General features: G+C 35.3%; 1 long non-coding RNA gene across 3 annotated transcripts; it reads right to left on the bottom strand.

Annotated features, from left to right (window-relative positions):
* Nucleotides 1–871: 871 nt before the first annotated feature.
* On the bottom strand, nt 872–22,717 carry LOC138105953 (uncharacterized). 3 transcript variants are annotated; one of them, XR_011148822.1, is made up of 4 exons: nt 22,576–22,717; nt 20,835–21,017; nt 18,126–18,313; nt 872–1,274 (listed from the first exon to the last, which is right to left on the bottom strand). It is a non-coding gene; the product is annotated as an uncharacterized lncRNA (long non-coding RNA). The 3 variants fall into 3 exon arrangements; XR_011148820.1 differs by lacking the exon at nt 872–1,274 and adding an exon at nt 13,931–14,247; XR_011148821.1 differs by lacking the exon at nt 872–1,274 and adding an exon at nt 16,964–17,037.
* Between the last annotated feature and the right edge of the window lie 445 nt (nt 22,718–23,162).

Here is a 23,162-nt window from a genome sequence, read left to right as displayed (position 1 = left end):
GATGTTCAATATTACTGTGAATAACAAATATTTCCGGAGAGTTCTGTACTTCCTCTTCTTTCTTCCTAAGGAAAGATATGATGTTCTTTGACCAGACAACTAATACCATCCTCTCAAAGTCTTCTTTTAAAATTATTGTCTGGAACAGCCCCTCAGTTCCTAAAATAAGTGGTTTTCAAACTATAGCCTAGGGTCCCTGGAGAAATCCCCTGGACCACAAGTGATCCACAGAAGGTAACTAATAAAATTATGCCTACTGAAGGCTTACATTCACCAGCCTGAGACCTGATTCCTCAATGGAAAGATATCTAGGGTGTGTTTCTTGAAAACAAAATCTATATCTAGGGAACCTAAATTGTTTGTAAATAAATATCCGGATGAAACAAATTTATGGTTTATTTTACAATATATTCCCATAAGTATCCTTATATAAAGTACATTAGAAAGAAAACACAAAACAAACACACTGTAAATAAAGACTACATTAAACTTTTGGTTAAGAGTGGATTGAGCCTTACTGGTCAATGTTTATAATTCTGATCTGTGGAGGTAATGAATTCAAAGACAGCCTTTGCAGAATACCTTGCCTAACTAAGTGCAAAGCTTAAGGTCATTTGACCAATATTTGGCTATATGTAAAAAGTTTGGATCTTGAAGAGAGAATCCACATCCAGGAATTAACCTGCATATGAGTTCATAAATTAAAGCCACATGACAAAAATTCTAAATTATAAAAAGAAAATCCCATTTTGTATCCAGTACCACGAAGAATTTCACTGGGTAGCCTCTGTGATTCAGTAGTTACAATGTCTCCAGAAGTTCATCTGAGTGCCTCCAGAAATTCAGTGTTAAAAACTGAATCTTAGTCACACATGACTTAACTTTTGTCATCCCTTGGCAGGATTCTGTTACCACAGAGACAATCAATTTGTCTGAATCAATGCAGTCTGAACAATGGAGTAAATAGAAAACTCTTCACAGCAAGAAATATTCAATTTCATTCCTGAGTGAAGACAACTGAGATTGTCTATTCTGTCTGCCAAGCAAGACAATTCCATTGTTTGGGACTTAACAGGCATTGTGGAAAAGGACATGAAAACACTTTTTGTTTCCAGCAATGCTAGGGCACAACCCTCTGAATCATAAATCTCAATAACTATTTTACATTAGGCCTTGTCAAACTTGGAACATAATATTTTCCATCATGGCTTGGTCGCATCTCTTCATTCCTATTGTCAGAAGTATCTGCGTTTTGGTATTTCTGTGCAAAGAAGCTGAGAGTAAAGTATTAATAACGTTGAATAAAAAAACAGCAATAATTTTCTTTATAATCACTGAGGAATCTTAGGGCCTGATCAATATTCTTTCTCCATTAAAAAAAAAAAAAAGGAATCCCTGCTTTTATCTTCTTTCCCCTTCTAGTTCTGTCCTTTCGCCTATTTCCAAAAGAAATTGTATTTAGATAAGCCATTATTTGCTCCATCCTTAAACACAATTATGTAACAATATTATTTTTGAGTAAAAAAACCCCAACACATCAATAAACAAGGATTGTATTTTTTCTTAATAAGCATGAGTTCACTGTTTATAAAATTCATGGCAGTCATCCATTTATTTTCAATAACTCAAAGTTTTAGACTCTATAATTCTATCACTCTTTAACACCAAACAATTTTTTCAGTTACAGTTAATGGATGAAATAATATTGCTTTGGAGTATCAAAGAAAATTGGTGTGAAAACTCTTTTGGGTTATGTTGCATAGATCTGGCAGAAAGATTTGATGCTGAAAACAGATTTTCTTTTCTTTTTTGGAAAGCACTACATTTTCCTTAGATATATAAGTGTATGGGTTAAACTCCATTCCACAGTTTTTGTTCAGTTTGCCTTATTTTTGAAGGCAGATTTTCCTATGTAAAGGCAACTACAAGGCTGAAATGACTAAATAGGTGTCTGAAATATATTCTGGTGGCTTTAATTTTTTGAAAGATACTACGGTGATCCCAATACAGTTTAACTAATGGGAGCTTTATAGTACAATATTCATCATAGTTATTAAAAGCATAAAGTATTGAAAGACATGAACTTTACCAGAGCAACATTTTTGTGGGGAGTAAATCTTTTACTTTTGAAAAATAAATATTTCTTTAATCACATATTACAGACATTTTAACCACAGATTTCTGAACAGCACATCTGTTCCTATATCCACAGTGACGCATCATGTGGTAACACGTCCCATCTATTTATGTCAATTAGGCCACTTTACATCAGTAAAACACCATGCTTGAGAGAATAGGGAATTCTTATAATATAAAGGAATATATACATAACTGGGAATATGCATGTTTCTGTGCATCTGCCAAAAAGAAGAAAGAAAGAAAGGTCTTGGATCCAATTCTGATTTTAGTGGCAGTTTTGGCCTGTCAGGCACAGGATGTGGACTCATGAAGGAAAAACTATGTGTATGTGGTATGAATGCAAGGGACTTACTGTATTTTATAATGGAAGTGCAGCAAGTAAAATATCTACACATGGAAGGGGATTGATGTCTTCCTGTCTACATTTAATACTACTGCCCCATTATATGTCTGATTTTGATATCCAAATTCTTCTAGTTTTTCTAAGGGAAAAGCTGAGGTGATTTTAAATGTGATCTGCTGTTACATGTTTCCTATTTGAGATACTGGATTTTTAAGTGTCTGGTATTTCTGATTTCTTGGAATGTTTTCAAATGGTTTCTGGCTCAAACCCAAAACCTTGGCCTAAAAATATCAAATTCTTTTGAGTTCAGTCAGTAGTATTGACGGTTAGTATCACTGAAAGTTTTTTAACAATGTGATGGTTTATTCATTGAAAGTCAGACAATACAGAAAAGAGAGACTAAAGTCAACTAAGCCTGTATAATATTAACTACTCACTGCTCAAAATGAAAAATCAATTATACAGATCTAAAGCAGGCAAGAAATTTCTCAGCCTATAAATGAGTGATCAAGAAAAGAGAAAAAGGCTTATGGCCTCTTAAAAATGCACCATTTAGTGTTTCGGTCATGGCTTAAATAAAAACTTGAAATGCTGTTTTTCAGACAGACATGGTAGAGTAGCCCAAAAGTGTAGTAAGAGGCTTTGATAATACATGCTGTCATCTTCCTTCCAAACTCAAATAACTTTCTCAAATGTAGAAGTGAAAGACTGTTTAAAGCTTTTTTATAAAGTGACATACATAGCAGAAGACAACCTAGCTATATAAAAATGTAATAAACCAAAATTTTTTCACATTGCAGATTAAGCTCAGGAACATCAGCTTACTTTTCTACTTGCTATGTTTATGCATGTTTACCTTCAAAATTACCTTACTGCAAACACACCTAGCCTTGCAGAGTTCATGAGCAAATTTTAAAATATGCATAAAGTAACTTAAGAACATAAATTCTGCCCTGTAAGACCCTAAAAGTAAACAAAAATATTTTGAGTTTACATCAAAGTTTGCCAGCATAAACAAAATTGGCACTGGCAAATTCCATCTCTTCTATTCCGTGAACTTCACTGTCAGAAGAACGGTTCCTTTTGACACTCATTTACTTCCTCACAAAGTCACTATAAAACTCTACTTTTCTGATAGTAATATGCAGGTATTTTGTGCAAAGCAGATACGAGATTACTTGGATTACATTAGGAATGGATTTCCAGATATGCAACCTTTTTCTTCCTAAAGTATAAATTCATTTGTTAAATACAAGATTTTATTGTATTGTATTCTTGAGAGGTACCAACACATTAAGTTCAAATTCAAGCTTAACCAAATCTTTCAGTTTATAATGTACCTGTAAGTCAGCAACTTGTGCTGTATTTGGAGCTTCTCAATTTTTTCTCAATTTTTGTCACAATTTGGCAGATTTCGAAAGAAAATCTTCTACTCTCATGTCCTGATTTCTCAAGCTGCCTTTTTTAATGCTCCATTATTTTCAAAATTTTAACCAGGTGTAAAGTAATTGTAGTTATACAGGCAGTAAGAAAGGATCCATTTCCAGCCATAATCACAAGGACCTGTCATATACCATAAAAAGATGAAAGTTAAATTTTCACTTCAGTATTTGAAGACTTGACATCTATGCCACTGACACTGAACCGTGCCGTAAATTAAGTCCCTCCTGATGGGAGAGAATTTGCTGAAAGTCCTTGCAAGGAGTTTCAAAGATAAACCGAGACTTTTCCTTGAGTTTCAATGCTGCCAGATAGTTGTTTATTAAGTCTTGTCAGAGGAACAGAGCCAGGTACATCACCCAGGTACAGCAGAGAGCACAGAAAGCAGGAGTGAAGTCTCCAATTATCAAGTTTACACAGACTTTTAAAGATAATTTAACCAATGGTTACTAAAAACATACATTATTTTCACTTTCCTACCAATTATTCAGTAACATGAGAAGGAACTGTGGAATTCTCTATCCAGTCGTCCCAAACTACTTTTACTGCAGAACATGGAGTAGTAGAAGAAGGAGAAGAAGGTTGAGAGAACAACAACAATCCTCCATTTTGATATTTTCTACTCTTATCTATTTACTACAAAGAGAAGCCCAAAACCTCTAAATTTTTCACCCTGTGACAATCTTACGTAGTAATCGATCACCTAATTCACACCACTGTATTTTCTAGTTCTTGTCTGACCATTGGTAATTTTTTCCAAGGTTTGAGGCTAAAACAGTGTTGTTCAGGGGGGTAAGAACCCTTAAAAACAGGCAGAGAAATATTCTCGGCACTCTGGGTTCCTACATGCCACAACTGGTCCGCACTTATTTCTACTTTTATCAAAAAAATCCTTAAGCTTTGTTTAATGTTCTTCAGCATTTGCTTCTTTCTTTTACAAGCTATGTTAGATGAAGTTAGGTGAGTTAGAAGTGGTCTATCTGAATATAGCATCAATGGACTATGAAAGACCTGTTTTCTAAAGAATAATCTAACCCATATCAAAATTTGCCACATGTATTTTGAAGGGTACACTGGAATTATTTCTTCTGTGAAGCAAAGACATGGATCAAAGGCACTTCAGAGGTGACAGACAGCCCACACCTGATCATGGAATTGAGAACACAAAATCAGCAAGCACCATTTTATGTAGCACAGTCATTCAACCCACAGGCCTGTGTGGCAACAATGAATGCAGCTAACCTGTCATCTACCAGGGAGACACTCCCACTTTGGGATGTTCTGAACAATATCTAGAATAGCAAACATAGAAAGCAATTATTGTGTAGAAAGAGGCATTCTTCCAGGAACTGAAACTCAGCAAGTCGTACAAAGTGAAAATTAGGTCTAACAACTAAGAATGAGTATTACATGAGTACAACATGAGCATAGATGTAAACAACTCATCGGAATAAGTTTATTGCTAGTCTACTATCAAGCTAGCGGAATATATTCAGAAGAATTCCAACAGTTGTCTGCTCTGGGTGCGGTCTATTTTTCATTAGGGACATAGATGATGAAATAGAGAGCATATTTGTTCAATTTACAAAAAATACCATGCAAAGACAACCCACAAGCATTTGGCAAGGCAGGATTTGAATTCAACGTTGTCTCAACAGAAGTGGATTTTAAAAAACAGGATTCAGTTCAATGAGAGAACCAGTGCTACCCCTATGCTGGAATAATCAGCTGAATAAATACACAATGAGAAGAAACTAGCTAGTCAGTGACAAGGAGGAGGTTTAGAGGGGCTACTCACTGAATGTGAGACATCAGCAGTATATCCATTGTGATAAAGTTATTATCCAAATTCTATTAAAATAAAATAATGTCTTTTAGAAATTTAATCTACTTCATTAAACTTAAGACATAGTCACCAGAGAGGAGAGCCTCAAAGTGGAGTTCATTTAGCAGCACTAGCAGGAAACCTCTAGAAGAATGGTAAATTAACTGAAAAATACAGTACATTGACAAAGATACACCCAAAGAGCAAAAGGCATAGGAGAGACATAAGAAATATCTCCAAATAAAAATGTGACCACCATAGAAAAAAAAAGAAATTACTTATTTTCCATGTTCATTGGTTATAAAAGGTAATAGATATAATTTAACAGATGACATAGGACAACGTAAGAAAGAAAACCAAAACAACTCAAAGAGATGGAAAGAGTAAGCACAGGCAGAAGCTCTTCAGGAATATTGCAATGTCTCCATCAGAAAATAATGTTTACTTGGGTAATCTATCCTGGTTTAAGAAGGGAAAATGGGCTAGACAAGGACTCATGCCATAGTGAGAGGGTTCTGTCCACTTTCAAAATATTGCTCAATATCCCCCAAATTCCTAAAACCTTGTGAACAGTGTTATATTGCAAATATTGTATTCATAATGGTGGAAATAATCACTAAAAGCAATCTCATAGCAACTTCCTCATTGTAGGCCAATATCTAGCAACAATATCTTTCAAGTTTTTTTATGATAAAAAAGTCCACTCTGAATTTTGGTCTAACTAAGGTTGCTGGTGCATTTACTGCACTAGTGAAAGATGGTTGGGAGGACAGTAGTAGCTCCCTACCATAATCACAGTACAGTTTAAAAAAAAAAAATAGGTGCACTGTGTAGAATTAATTTCTTCAAGCCCTCAATGGTTTCATCTGAGACTGACTATGCAGCAGTCAGCATCTGAATTCTATTTTCTACCTAGATCAGCTACGTTTGAGACAGAAAGAGATTACGTTGCAATTCTTCAATGGTTTTGAAAAGTCTAACTCAAATAACTATTCTGTTTGGAAGTGGACACCAACAAACAGGATAGATCAAAGCTGGAAAAAAAAAAATTATACTGATGATTGGAAATGCATCATGTAAACAAGAGTGAATGAATAAATCATAGGTAAAGATATAGAAATTAAATGCTTCTATCAAAATGTGTCAGTATTTACCTGGTTTCAGAGACAGAAGAAATACATCCTCGATACTGCTTTTTCTTTTATAATATTGTTTTTCTCCATTTTTTCTTCACTAAGATTCAGAACTATAAGCAGGTTAGCATGTTTTCACTGTCTCTTCAAAATTTTGTGTCACCAAACTGTAAATACATACCTAAAATATTTTTAGCCACGCCTATAATTTAATAAATCTTCTCGTGCATGCAGTTGTTGAGAAAACTGTGAAGGGAAACATCCACTGAAAATGTCCTGTGTCTGTGTTTTCATTCACTATTTATTTGATTTTTGCTAAATCTTACTAATGTTTAATACAAATTGCCATAAAAAAAGTTGTAACTCCAAGTATTTTTTCCATTACAGTTTGATATTTTATAGCTTTCAGAATCCCACTTACTTTTTTATATGGAAGTTACATTCAAAATAGTCTATGGTCACGTAATTGAAGTGTTTTATCTAACCATGGTGGCTAAGCAGTCAAACCCAGATTTGTTTAGTAAATGGATCAAAAGCTCTAGGGGATGTGGCGTGCTATTGAAGCAAGCCAAGAAATGTTGGTTGGACTCTTAGTAAATATTTAACCCACAAAAACTGGATGGGTTAAATGATTTTCCCTTCAGGCCTGTTTTTGCTATTAAATTGAAAGGTAAAAATAAAAACCAGCAATAACAATAGTCAAGAATCCTATTCAGTGCCATTCAAATAAACCCCCTAAGGAAGAAATAATAAAGACTGATCATCTCCTATATGTTATTACTACATTGTCCTGAGCAATCAAGTATCACTTGGGTAAAGATCTCCCCAATTATTGCCCCAAAATTACTGCATTTATAGACTTTTTTAAAGAAATCAAGGCTATAAAAGAAAAATTATTTAATCAGTAATCTTTCAGAAGTAAGATACTAGAAAAAGAAGTAAAATAGAAAACTTCTGACTATATTTTTAGCTTTTTTGATTGCTTTCATTAATTGTGAACAATATGAAAACTTTTACCATTACTACTTAAAAATATATTTAGTTGTTAATTCCTGTGGCTCCTACTGACCTTGAAACTGAAAGTGCACTCAAGGAAAGATCATTCCTCAATGGAGACATCTCTGCCTAAGCCATAGTTAATCACAGGCTCCACTGAGGCACATATAGAGCCAAAAAATGCATTAAACTCTCAAAAAAATTGTCCATTTAATTTCTTTGCACAACCAGCAACTGTTGTTACCATGCTTTTTATCAAATCCAGCGAGCAAGCATATGCAGGAACAGATGTCCTAGGAATGAAGTGTAGCTTACGTTAAAATATTATCTTAATTAATCTCAATTTTCTCTAAAGGGGCATTAAAATGTCACTTTATTTTTGGTGTCATTTTACATGATGAATAATTGAAGCTTCAAATTTCTCATCTGAATCTTGCAGAATTTTTACCTTTTATAAAATGGCCCAAAGAATGATGCAGAATATTTTCCAGAGAAAATTATTATTTATCATCCATCAGTTGACAAACCTATCAAGAAGCATTTCCAGAGAAGTTTACAGTGTATAATATTTTGGGGATAGTCCACATTATGTGCATTATCATGAAAAAGTAATCAGATAGATATCACACATTTTCATATTACCATTTCCAAAGCAGCTGTAACTAATCCAAGGTAAGTTAGAGATGAATCAGAACCTCTAATTTTAAATAAGTCATCATCTTGTTTATACATAGCACTTTATATCTCTATAAACTGTACCTTCTTTTATTTATGTCTCACAGATATGCATAATGTGCTAACTTAACGTTGCTGTGGGAGTCATAATTTGGTTGATAAGTTTCTGACTTGTGCTGTTAAGTTCTCAACAAATCTCATGACTAATGTTGCATTAACATATTATTTGCACAAAATTCCTTAAAAACTGTGGTGAGTAATTGCACATAAAATGGAAAAGCATTCTGTGCCTCTTTTGTGTGTGTGTAATATTAAAATGTTAAAAAAGAGATAAATCCAGCAAGGGGAAAAAACACCCAAACAACTTGCTTGATTGCAAGTTGATATAAATGCATGGAGTAATTTGTTTCAATGTGCAGTGTGAGATTCAAATGTGATAATATGCATCCACATGACATTCTGCTCAATGCTTTCTGAAATGGCTGCACACTGAAATAAATGTGATGAATTTCAACCTAGAGAATAACCTTTCCAGAAAGTTATAAGAGCTTGGAAATTGCTGTTTGGAAAGAATATACCTTCTGAGCCATAGCAGCAGACTAGTTCATCTGAAGTTTCTGAGTTTTATTCAGATCAATCAAGAGCTACAAAGAAAGAACTTATTTTGACTGCTTTTTAAACAATAAATTATTTAAGTTTTTTATACTGAGGAAATGAATTGAATAAGCAAATAAAAATTACAAAATTCGAATCCAGTTTTTGGGTAGCTATTTGAAATAGTTTGGGGGTTCAAGCAATTAAGTTGCAAAAATATTTCAGAATCCTAAGTTTAGATCTCTGCCAATGCAGATCTCACACTTCAAGCTTCTTTTATTGTGAGGAAATTCCACAGCAAAACATTCATGATTCAATACTAGAGTCAGTTTGCTATAGTCTTTCCAACTACTTTTGCATATTCACCTGAATCTCTTTGCAGAGTTACACTTCACTTCTTAACCAACACAGATGGGGATTCTGAACACAACCTCTCTTAAGAAAGAAAGCATAAGAAGGCCCACAGACTCCTTACATCATCATCATCATTATACTATAGACTTTCCAGAAAATTACTTCCCCTTGCAGAATCCTGAGTAATTCCATCATAGCACTTTATGTTCCAGAGATGTCAGGTGTGGTGCTTTTTCTCTCAGAGCTTTTAAATAGTACTTCTCAAATAATTTTCTCCTAGTTTCATCACTGTTAAATGCTAGATGAGCCTTATGGATTCCTCAGTGGAAAGCTGCAAACTTTTATATTGACAAAACAAAAGTAAGGAGAGTTTCATGTGAGGGGAAAAAAAAAAGAAAGAAAACAAAAAAGGCATGCTATACCACCCTGAATCTTCTTCAGCTTCCTAGAAAACCTAGTAGATCATGTTCATAAGATGAACAATTTAACTAAGTAAACAAAGCTATTATAAAGACTTCATGTGTACATTTTTGTTTCAATAGATCGTCTCTGAAGCAGGAACACTTTTTTTGAAAGTCTGCAGGAGACAGTCATTAATGTTCTTTGTGGCAAAATATCTTGAACCTAAAGGTTATGTTGAAGTCTGTGTTTTAACAGCAAAGTACATGCTTACATGGATTACAAAATGAAAGGTGTTTATGCCCATGCTTAAAGGCAAGTATGCGCATAAACACTGCTGAATGATAATTTTATGATTGCTCATTGTCTAGAATAATTGCTCTTTTAGGGTGTAAGATTCTTATGTAACTCCCATTTGCTTCAGTGGGAGTCCTTTATTAGCTTCAAGGAAAATTGGAAAGAATTTGGTATTTGCATGCAGAGTTAGACGCTACCACTTCCCTCATCACTTGACACTCAATTTATGCTAGAAGAGTGCTCCTAATGAGGAGAGGAGATACCGTGGAAGGGGAGAAGGAGAAAAACTCCATTAGTTTCCCTGTTAAATCCATGCTTGGAATTTTATGAAAGGACTCAAAGAAATAGTAATGCAATATTATCTGGTCCTCACAGCTATTTGCTCCACAGCCAGCGACAGGTTCAGATGATGTAATGCTTCTAGGACACATTGTTACTTAAGTGAGTTGCTAATTAATACCATGCTGAAAGAGATTTGGTTGGGTGTCAAGCTACTCAGAGTTGGTCTCTGCAGCTTAGGGAATGTTTCTGCTTCAGCTCCCTCTGCTCTTAACTGTGCACAGTCTTCTTTAAGCAAGTATTTTGTCCTTTTTCAGGGTTGTGTAGTTTGAGCTCCCTCCCCTCGATTGCCTCAGGGCTCTTAATTGCTACACACACAGCGCATTACAAATGCTGCTCCCAAATGATTCTACCCAAATGAAATTTCTTGTGTGTCCTGGCAAATTATCACTAATTTATTGACACCAGAAGATCATTCTGGCAGTAGTTTTCTAGGACAGGATCTGGACTGTAAGAAGCAATTTTAAATGGAATGGAAAAGCCATTTGAGAATGATCCTCTTAAAATATCTGTGAGAAAGCATGATGCACACCTCATATGCTCTAGGGATGCATGTGATTTTTTTTTACATGCAGCTGTTTTTCAGTATTTGCTGTGGGAAGCCGCTGTAGTGATTAACTCATATGCTAGGAATAAAATACATGTCCAGAGCCTACAATGACCTTGCTAAATAAATTAGACAAGGCCTTAACCTCAGTGATGTTTAGAGGCCTAACACCTACACACAGTTCCTATTTCCAACTGAAATAATAGAAGTTAAACATATACCTAAGGACCAGTCATACAAATATTTTCAAGAAACTAGTCCTTAGCAGCTTCTTACAGTAGCAATACTTAATTTCTTAGTGATGCTTCCTGATAGGCAGTGAAAATCAATATTTTGGGGAATAGAACTGGAAATAGAATATACAATGCATATAAATAGAATCTCTTATTTCTTTCCAAAAAGAATAATTATTCTCTGAAGTGATGTAAAACAAACTGTGATGCTCAAGATTTTTATTTACAAACCAGAGACAAGTATATTTATATCTTCCTGCTTTAGGTAGAAGATTTATAAATTTTAGCAAGGATTTTCTTTATTTATTTAAATAAAGACAAAAACAATAAAGAATGGACATTGAATTACATGCCTACTTCTCATTGCTGAAGTCACTGAGCAGAGTTAATATGAAATAAACCCTTATTAAAATGTATTCACAGAGTTAGAGCTGTCTCTGTCTGGGACTACCTGCTCTCATAGGTATACAAACACATCAGCATGCCTGCACCAGGGACACACTTCTGTGCAAGGCCTGGCACTACATCACAGGTTACAAAACAAAGCTTCCAGCAAGCACACAAACTTTTTCATGGATCAGTTCCAGACAGTAATACACCTAACTCACTCATTGAATTAATAATTAGATATAATCCATTTGTAGTGCTGGAATTTCATTCAGGAATTCTACCTTTTTTTGACAGTTCAAAGGAACTGACTAAAACTCTATCTGTTTCAGCTTAGTTCCTATTCTCTTGCAAAATTAGCTGGACCTGGGGCACATTTCAATTAATTACTAGAAATTCTAATATTTCACTATAACTACTTCAACATTATTGCAAATAACCCATTCATCCCATGTATTGGGAGAGAGATCATTGTCCCTAAAAGAGAGTAGTGTAAGTTTGGTGAAAGCCAGCTTCTCTGAGAGAGTTATGAAATATTCCCAAATGCCAACTAGATTTTCTACTGGAAGTACAGCACAATACCCTGAATGCCATGCCTATAAAATGGCAACAGAAAAGCTGCTTCACAAAGTTAATCTATATGGTGAATTTATGAAGGCTATGAAGGTTAATCTAAGGCAATCACATACAAGCAAACAACCAAAAGTCATATTATATTTACTGCATTTTTACCTAAAAATTTGGATTCATTAATTCTTGAGCAATAGAGTGTGAAGGGTGAAGCAGGGATTGACAGAAGTCCTTGGTCAAAATGCTTGACTGTCTGAATTGTTTACAAAGAGTAAGATTAAAATTATTTCAGTGAAAAAGTATGCCTGTGTCCCTAGCCAGATTTCTTGTTTAGAAATACTATAATTCATTAGGGGGCTTTTTGGCAATATTACTCCTAGAGAGGGCCCTAAATGCATTAGTAATAGGTCCAATCTTGGGAGAAATAGCCAAGTGGCAGAATATCTGAATTAAAATGCATATGTCATTGCATCGTGTCTTTACTGGGTTGCTGTCAGTATGATTTGTTAAATGCTAAATCAACAGGCACTCCATAAAATTACATCTTGGCAAAAGCTACAGGTAAGGTCTTTGTGTTATATATAATAATGACTTAATCAGTGAAAGAAAGCATAAGGAAGGCTCAGATGAAGTTTTCTTATGTTCAAACTCTCAAACCTAGAAGATACCAAATGCTGATATCAAGATACTGTTTTTCTCATATTTAAAAAAAAATAAATCTTCAGGTACTTAAAGCTAGAAACTTATCCTATTATGCTTGTTTATGACAGTTCAGAAATCCTAAAGCATCTAAAAGCTCCAGACAGGTTTTTCATATGGAAGTTGGCAGAAGTACAGAATTGTCCTTAAGGGCATTAACAGTTTTCAGTACACTTGGATAGATTTTTATCCCAAAATCCTCTAGCAGATGACTGGTCCTTCCTCTGGGCAGCAATATAGATATGCTGATACATTACACGGATTTTCCTCCATGTCAATTCAATGCTTTTCACTTAATAACCTAAAAAAACTTGAAGAAAGTGACACCAAGGTTGGACTCGATGATCTCAGAGGTCTTTTCCAACCTCATTATTCCGAAATGGATTTGATGATAACATTAGTTCATCCACAATGAGCATCTAAATCTGACTTCAAAGGCATGAGACATAAATACAACACTTTCATTAGTAAACTACATATGGACCCAGGTTTAATGCTCTAGCACTGAGGGCATGCTGCACAACTCAGCCTGAGTACAAATACTTTCTGTGTTTTCTAGATCTGTATGTTTCCTCTCAAAAGATCTTTTCTCCTTTCTCATTGGGAATAACCTCTGGACAAATATTTTCCCAATATTTTGCCAAGACAGTATCTAAAAAGGTCCTATCAGCTGTTAGGAAGAGCAATGCTAAAGCCCATGACCTGGCCACAGAGTATCTACACCTGTGAAAATAGTACAGCCTTTTAGTAGCATATGCCATCTGGTATATAACAAGCATATAATACTTCTGTAGTTTATATAGTATGTTACAATGAAAATAGTGGTCAATTCAGGAGTTATGGAAGATTCTCCACCTCCTCTTCAGGATGCCCAGGAAGCAAAAAGTATCCTAAGTGTCACAAAAAGGGAATGACTACACTCCTTGGGAACAAGGCAGTAGGTGTGGACTTGGGGTGAGCTACATCTCTTTTGTGGCTTTATTAAACATATTGATGAGTTCTCTACTGCTGGTAGTGGGACCTGGCATGTATGCAGAAGTCTCCATATAGACACCTAAGTTCATGTCAGTTTAATTTAATCCAATACAGAATTAGTATAAGGATTATCTGGTTTGTGCCTAAGACATCAGACATGAGGTTGTCCTTCACAAAGTAAGGAAAAACAGAATGATACAGAATCCAAATGCTGTTTCACATCTTTCTTAATGAAAATAGTGAATGCTCTGTTTTTTCCAGCTCTTCAAATCCAGCTGGACAGGTCTGGATATGAAAACAATCTGCAATCATGCAAAAAAAAAAAAAATTTTCTCAAGAAAGCATCCATATTTTTTTAAATATCATTGAGTTCCTAGATTTGGCTTAGTTTCTAACTTTGGGATTTTTTAAAATTAATATTTACTTAAAAATTATATATATATAAAATATTGTATATGATATATATGATATATAAGGTATAATAATATATATGGCAGAAAGCAACACTGATCTAGATGTGCCCCGATTCTTCTAATGAGACAAAATGTGCAATATGTTCAGAGGTTATGAACTATCATAACTTTACTGGCTTTTGCAATTTCTTTAAACCGTAGAGGTGCTGTGTTTCCCTGGGCTGGAAGTGCAAACACTTTAAGCATAAGCACAAGGTCCTTGGTGGCATAATGCACCACGCCCATCTAAACCTGATGGAGTACACAGTTTTAGTCCAGCATTTTTTCGTAGAAAATACTTTCACATATCTGGCAGGATAAAGTGATCAAGAAATTAAGCAGTAAAAACCATTGATAGTCTTCTGGTCTGAAGGGTGCAAGTTTTTACTATTGATGATTATTCCCTGAATGGGAATAGAATGACTAATGGAAGGCATGTAGTTGTGTAGTGATAACAGCCCACAGCTTGTGTGAGACTTTGTGTACAGTTGGCAGCACACAGTAAGATTATTGTTCATAATAGAGACTAGTTATTAAATGGTGCCATAAATTAGAGGACATCCTGAATGGAAAAATGCAGACAATGGGATAGACTGAAGCCACTGTATCAAGCCAGTTTAAAAGGGAATTTGCCAGATGACTGAAGACAAACTTCAAATGGTGGTTTCAAATGGCACAACCATTTGTTCTCCCTGTGTATATGGATGTGAAAAGCAAAGGCACTCTGCAGTTGTCTTAAATCAGCTAGATCCCAAACCTGATCAACTGAGAGAATAGTAAAAGTTCTAATTATTTCAAGTATCATTCAGACTATCTTTCCCTCTATCAGTGAAGACCTTATTGAATAGAAGCATCAGCAGACAATTTTTAAATGCTCTATTGTATGACAATGCTGCCTGATTCACTGATGAAGCCCTTTTCCATTTTACTGGCTTTTGATTCTACTATGACTTATGAAAAGGCAAAAATAAGTAAGAAAAAGCAAACAAAGAGTCCTATTTTGGTTTTAAAATTTAGGAAATAGTACTGAAAATTTTATTCCTGAAACTTACTAAATTCTCACCCAGAGTGCTTCCTAGTAACTGACACCTCTGTTAGTGTGAAAATAAATGCACAAGGCTAAGCCTTCTATCTTAACATTCATGAGTAATTCTAGGTGGCATTATGTCCTTAGTCTTTGACAGAGGTATGCCAGCTTTGGGAAGTTTTTGCCCCTGTCCTATCTGCCTCTCAAATATGTTTGATTCCAGTTCCTTCCCCTGCAATTAAATGCAACTCCCCTTTATGCCAGAAAAGCCTTTCTGTAGGTCTGGGGCATGAATAGAATACTTTTAATGAGACACATTTCAAAAACATGGTGTTCTGGGGTAAGGGACCTGGAAAAAAATCTAATCAGTATCACTCTGGGTAGAGTGTACAGCACTGTCTTATAGGACATGTCAAACACCTTTTCATGACAAATGGGAGATCTTTCCATGAAGTAAAACAAGCAAGAATATATTAGCATAGAGTAAGACAAGATTTGCCAACTTGAGGGGCAAATCTTGTCTTCTGAAGAGGGGAAACATTTGGCAGATCACCCATCTGGGGAAATTTCTGTCTGAACTACTGTGCTGCTGGATCAAGAAAGGAAGTGGGAGGAATCCATGTCCCTCTGAATCACGTACTTTTGCCACACCTGCCATGGAGAATTAAATAACCAAATCTATTGTAAACAATCAGCTTCATTGCTTTAACTCTATAGCAACAATGCCATCTAAGGTATTAAAAAAGTGAAAGAAGATATTTTATGCTTGAAAACATGAACAAAGAATTAATTGGAAAAAAATTCTTTAAAAAGTTGAACAAAACTCTTAAACATTATTAGCTATGTAGAAATAATTTGAAAGAATGTAATATATTTTCAGATAGATTAACTATAGGAAAAGGATGGATTGAAAGACAACGTTTTACTACTATGGCACTTTTCTGGTCCTTGAAATCACTGGGTGGACAAAATGAAACTCCATCAAATGTGACTGACAAGAGGTGTCAAGCCTCACACTAGCATGTAAAACTAGCCAAGGTTTGGAGAATAGCATAATAGGCTGGGAATCAGGAAATGTAGTTCTAGTCCTAACTACACTGCTTTCCATCTGTGTCACACTGTAATATGAAAAATTTGCTAATAACCTAATTTGCAAAATCTTTTTATTTCTCTTGATCTCAAAGTTGTCCTTCCCCCTTTCAAAAAAAAGAAAAAGAAAAGCTAGGTAGCATTACTGATATTCTTAGGTATTGTTACTAAAATACTTTAGTGAAGTATACTTGCTAGATACTTTTTAAAGTATCATACACAAAGTAACATGTAGGAAATTTTGAGGAAATTCAGATCTAGGAATAGCAAACAATCTTTCACATAGTCACTGATCCTTTTTTTTTCCCCCTTCCTTTTTCATTCCTTTATTTTTTCTTCTTTTTTCATTCTTTTTTCCTTATTTTTGCTTCCTGTTTTGTCTTTCCACCCTAAACACAGACATAAAACTGAATAAAATCTCAAAAAAAAAAAAAAATCACAAATTATTTGGGTTTTTTATTGATTCTGTGTGGTATGTTTCCTATTGATATGATGAGCAGTACATAGACATTGCCTTCTGTCAGCTGAAATAAAGAAGAAAGAATAAGAGGAAAAATACCCAAACAGCTCTTCTAAAGGAGGTTCTAAAGGTATGGTCTAAATGTATTAAAAAAATGTAGAAACATATAATCATAGAATGTGTTGGATTGGGAGGGGCCTAAAAGATCATCCAGTTCCAGCCCCCACTGCCATGGGCAAGGACACCTTCCACTAGACCAGGTTGCTCAAAGCCCCATCCAGCCTGACCTTGAACACTTCCAGGAATGGGGATATCCAAGTGACTGATACTGATTGTTTGTAGCAGCGCAGGTGGCTGCAGCTACTCTTTGTCCTGAGGAGAACTCAGCCAGCTGGGGTGGTTAGCAACCCAAGTTCAGCATGTAACTTCAGTCATGGTGAGAACCCATGAGTCCCTTGTTTTTCCGTTTGCATATTTTCCCGATTGGTTAATATTTTGTCTCCTTGTTTTATGTATGAAGTTATGTATATTCATTTTCCTTCTTTAATATCTATTAGTTCTAGAAAGTTCTTTGTTCCTCAACGCCCCATTGGATCCTTCCCTGAGTCCCTCCTATGTGTTGTTCCCATCGGTTCTCTTCCTGTCAATCCCACCTGTTGGTTTCTATTCCATTGGCTGAGATCCCTTTCCCCACCTATTCTGTACCCAGTATAAGATCCCTGGACCCTCCCACCAATTGGTCTCTTCGTCCCTGTTATTTCACGGGAATAAAGCTGCATGGAACACATACGGAGAGTCCCCTCTCTTTCTTTCCCTTCGCCTGCGTGCCTGCCTGACAGCGACAGGAGGATCCAGCCCCTTTGGGTGAGGAGCTCTGCCCCTTTTCATTGTGTGTTGGGCACTGAGTGCCACCTTCCAGAGGGGTTTCAGCATTGACCTCCGGGCTTCTTTGTGTCGGCACACGAGGGGTAAAACCCCCTTCTGCCAGCTCCCAGTGGCTGAAAACCCACCTTTGTTGATTGACAACATCTGTTTTATGGCAGAGGAATTTGGTAATTGACAATTGTAAAGGAGACTTCAAACATTAGATAAACCTCTTAAGCCCTTTTTGCTTACATGTTACTGCAATTCAAACACGATTCTACATCTTACCTATATGTATCTGGTCCTGCAAAGTTTCATACTTATTCAAATGTTGGTAAAGATGTTCTAAGAACATGCATGTGCAGTTGTTCAGGTGCCTTTTCAGTTGGTTACATGCATGTGCAGCATTCTTCAATTCATCTAGATTTTGTCAGGTTAAGTTTGGGGTTTTTCCCCCACATACTCATTCTGAGTCTCTAAAGAAATAAAATGATACAGCACAATAAACCTTTTTGGGCAGCAGAAATTCTATACCTTTTGTGAAGCTAAATTAAATCAATACCAATCCCAAGCCAATTATGTAAAGATTAATAGATTGCCATATGGGTAACTGCAACAGTTTAAACAGACATAGCAATTATTTCTCTTACTGGGGATACTGAGCACGTTTACAAATATGGTATGAGAAGTATGGCTTGCTATACATGTTGGTTTGGGGGTTTTCTTAAATTATTTTATGCCCATAATAATAAAAAAACTATTTAAGACAATAGATAAACCAGAACTTGTTTAAAAAGTTAATAATTAACTACAAATCTCTGCATTAATTTTCCATTATATGTATGTGGAGACCTTTCTAATATGAAAATAACGACATCTATGTCATACATCAGATCCTTAAACACATTTTTTTTTAATTGCACTATTTTTTTTATTTCATGGTTAAAACTGTGAACAGTTCATTACGTAAATATTCCTCACAGAAAGCTATTTAAGAATGAAATTTATGGCAATACCATTTTTCCTCTGTATAGAGAATGTGTATGAGGGTGTAGGTACACAAAAGGAATTGATTATTTAGAATTATATCAACATTCATCACTGTACCAAATTAGTCTTAAGACCAATGAAATACTTAAGCCCAGCCTAAGAACAGATAATACAAGGTAAGTGGCTTTGGACACTCACATTTGTAGATAAGGCAAATTTCATGCACAAATCTAAATATACACTGATTTTGCCACACAGTCATTTAAAATATATAATAAATAATCTTTAGAGAATACAGAAAAGAAAACAACTGCCATGATTTATGAATGGAACTTAAGTCTTTACCAGCAATACAAAAGAAGAGGCAGAGGCACTCTCCAAGGGAATAGATAGTATAAAAATTCCAGAAATGGACAAATGAAATGATATAAACTAAACGATTCTTTCTTGTCTCCCATACAAAAATAAGAAAAAATATTTTGAAATAAAAACCTGTTTTAGCTTTGGTTTTTTTGTTTATATAAAGGCTTTCAAACAGGCATGCAAACAATTACTACGTAAGGATTTAATAAATGTAAGTCTCACAGAGGGCACTTAAGTTTTAAGAATATATTTCTTATCACTTTTCTTTCCTACCCTAGAATGTTTAGTCATAGTCAAAGAAATACATAAAACGATGAAAGACTGCTTTTGTAAAATTGTCCAGTGTTGGGTATTGAATCATAGTATTTGTTATGTCTTTTAACCTTAGCCACAGCACATGAAGAGGCAAAGTAGATTCATGAAGGGAGATTTTTATATCAGTCCTTTCATTCCTCTCATGGAATGAATAAGATTCCAATGATGTTTTGGTATATACTTCATTATTATAAAAAGGGCAAGAGGCAAAGTTTCATGGTTTGATTGTCCTCTCCAATCAAAATGTTCAATAACCGCAATGAGGTGAATTCTACTAACACTGCCCACCTTTGTTCATGGGACAATAAAAGCACCACAGATGATTGTATTGCTTATTAAGTCCAGTAGTGCAAGTAATGCAGTCTTTACACTTGGTGTCTAAACAGGGGTGAATTCCACCTGTGGGCAACTTTAGCCTTTTGTACTAGCAATTATATTATTATAAAGTATGAGTTTTAGAGATGAACTAAATCCCATCTAGAATCTTCACCCATAAAAACCAGCACTGCTGTGCCTCGGTCAAAATTTTTCTATTCCAGAGCTGGCATCCAGGTGTGTACTTGAAAAATATCTTTGATTTTATATTTACAATAAGCATAACACAATTTTAAAGCATAGATGCCACAGAGCTTAATTTAGAAACTGCTGCTTTTATTAAATTTAGCTACTTTCCCCCTGCAGCTTTACATCAATATTGACTTGAAAGTGCTAGTAGCTTTTATTAAATTGAATTACTTTCTCCTGTAATTTGAAAAGTAATGAGGCAGCTACTAAATGAAGCTGTTGACAAGACAAGAACAGAGGCTATTAAAAATTACATGGCAAAGTGTAAGTCATAAACAATGCTGGTTAGTGTTCAAGGGTGGTTTCTGAATAAAATTGCACAAAATTCACAAAATAAGCGGTTCTTCTAAGTCATCTCCTTTGTGCATCTGCGAAATGTGATTAATTAATATATTTCTGTTCTGTTTCAAACAGGTTCTATAATTATGTCCTGCTTATTGTATCTGAGTATCTTCCAGTTGTGCATTAAGTGATACAACTAGTATCTGCTATGACTAATTTTTGGCTTGTGTCAATACTTCTTTTATTAAAGGTTGGACTTGATGATCTTAGATGCCTTTTCCAACCTAATGATTCTACAGTTCTGTGATTCTCCTCAGAGAGGGAAGTAGAGTTTGTTACAGAAGCGTTTTTTCTTTGGAATTGCCTTTCCCTTTTCCAAGGGAAAGTTTCTCAGATTTACAGACAAACATGTAAATACAATGTTCTATGAAACTGATTAAAAGTACTGCAAGAAGTATAGGAAGAGGATGAAGTACAATGTACCTTCTGTATTCTTCAATGATTTACACATAGCAGCATTCACAATAACTGGAGTTTTCCAAAACTGGTTTGCTTGTGTGGCTTTTGCTGTCCTTACTAAAATGTCTTCATCTCGACCCACAAGTTGTCTCACTTTTGCTTTTCTGATTCTGTCCCTTATTGCAATGCAGGGGAGTGAGTAAGTGGCTGTGTGGTTAAACACAACATATACAAAACAAACACAAATTACAAAAATCAAAGAAAAATAAATGTTTATTTAGATTTGCTCCCTCTTTATTTCTGTTTCCATAAAAATTTAAATTCACAAAGAACCCCCAGTGTTCAACAGCAGTGAATGGTGAGTTAATCACTCATTTGCCCAAGAATGCATTCAAATACCTCATTTTTGACATTTTCTTTAGAAAAGGTAAGATTCTGTATCTTGCCTTAAGAGTTTAAATTGAGGTCAATGTCTTGCTCAAAATAAAGGACCAGCTGGTGCTTTTCCATTAACTAGTGATAACTACAATATCTAAGGGAATGAACTCCCAACAACTGTCCCCACCCCAAGTATTCACATTGCTGTTTAAAGGCCCAATTTAGTAATGTGACTTCCACCTCAGACCACTCAAAAATATTTGAACTAAAGGCAGTAAATGCTGTACTATTAACTAATGCTGAAGACCTTGTCTGTTAAACAAGAAACCAGTTCATGACTTCTAAATAAACTTCTATCACAGAGGGGTCTTACTAGCAGGTATTGCATGTTTGGCATTTGTCTCTTAAAGTTCTCTGAAACAGGCACTGAACACAGTAGTCAGTAAGTATGCTTATTTGCTAGGCTGCATGGAGGAAATGAAAAATGGTTCTTAATTATATGTTTCATGGGTGATAGCCAACCCCACTATAACTAAATGAATGTATATGATGATATTATTGACTCTTCTTTCCAAAAGACCATGTTAAATGCTTACTGTACAGCCCTGTACCTGTAAAGGGCTATGGATCTGACAGGAATTTCAATGATTTTTCAGTAGCTAGCTTGTTCTGAAGCACAAAGCAATAAAGCTGAACACAACTGGATGCCTGTTCAATGCATGCTCTACAACCTTAGGAATAAAGTACCAAAGAGGGGAAAAGAAAATGAGTAGTAAAGTGTCTAATCTGTCTCCCAGTTACTTCACCACTTCAGTGTAATTTGATAGTTAGTTTTATTTATTTACTGAGGTTTCGTCAGTATTAGAGGGGATTTTAAGTACCAGAACATAAAAGTTTTTTGAGCAAATTTACTAAGAAGAGAAGCTCTACATTCAGTGACAACCCAACAGGCATTTAAAAATCTCCACCTCTTCTGCTAGCTGAATGTGACATCGACAGTAACTGGTTCTCTTGAAGAAGGGCCTGGTTGAATACTTAACAATTTACATTCTGATAAGTAACTGCATCTCTCAGGGCACAATGCATTCTGCAAAACCTAACTCTTTGTCATATGTATCCTCCCTATTTTTTAATGTTACAAGTCATAGGAGGCTAGAGTGTAGATAGAATGAAGAAATGAGAAAGGAAGGAAGTGTAGCTTTATATACAGAAAAATGTTCTTAGTCTTGCATGAACTACAAGAAGATAGTAGAAGGTAAATATTAATAATATACTTGGTTCAATTTCAGAACAAAAACTTTAAAAAGGGACTGTAGGAAAATGATAATCTGCAGAAGTTGTAGCAGATAGAATGAGAAAAGTCAATCTCCAAAAGCAAAGCACTTACTTTTACTGAGTAATCTTAGGAAATTCCTTATGGCAGAAAAAATAATTAATTCCATTTTAGAGTTGATGCATTTTGAAACTACTGCAGCCACCCATCAGCTTGTTGCTTCTTTGTGGTCCTCCATCTCAGCATAGCTTTAGGGCACAGCTGAGATCCTTTTGTAGACAGCTTCAAGATCATTGCACCTGTGGTCTGATCACAGCAGATGAAATCTGGCATGGTGCAAGAAGCTGAAGCTTTGCAGCCTCATTGTGACCCTACCCAACAGTCTGAAAGACCAGAAGTTGATGATTTCCTGGTGGTCAGATAAAAGGGAGTGGTGAACATCAGTGGCAGCCTTTTGACCCACCACCCGTGTATGATACCTTTTGTAACCGGAGGAGTTAGGCTCCTATAAGGGAAGGTGTGTCCTCAAATGATACACCTGATGGACATACTTATCCCTGCCCAAGCTTCTTTAAAGGTATTGGTTTTGAAGTTAGTGATGGTAATTTTAATTATGCCAAATTCAGGAATCTCATTCTCAGATAAGGGTGGGAAAAATACATTAAGATACTAGTAATTCAAATATATAAAGATAAATGTTT

Source organism: Aphelocoma coerulescens, chromosome 2, assembly GCF_041296385.1.
Source record: "Aphelocoma coerulescens isolate FSJ_1873_10779 chromosome 2, UR_Acoe_1.0, whole genome shotgun sequence".
NCBI classification, from domain to species: domain Eukaryota; kingdom Metazoa; phylum Chordata; class Aves; order Passeriformes; family Corvidae; genus Aphelocoma; species Aphelocoma coerulescens.
The sequence above is the reverse complement of the archived record's forward strand: the minus strand, read 5'-3'. Positions and strand labels throughout refer to the sequence as shown.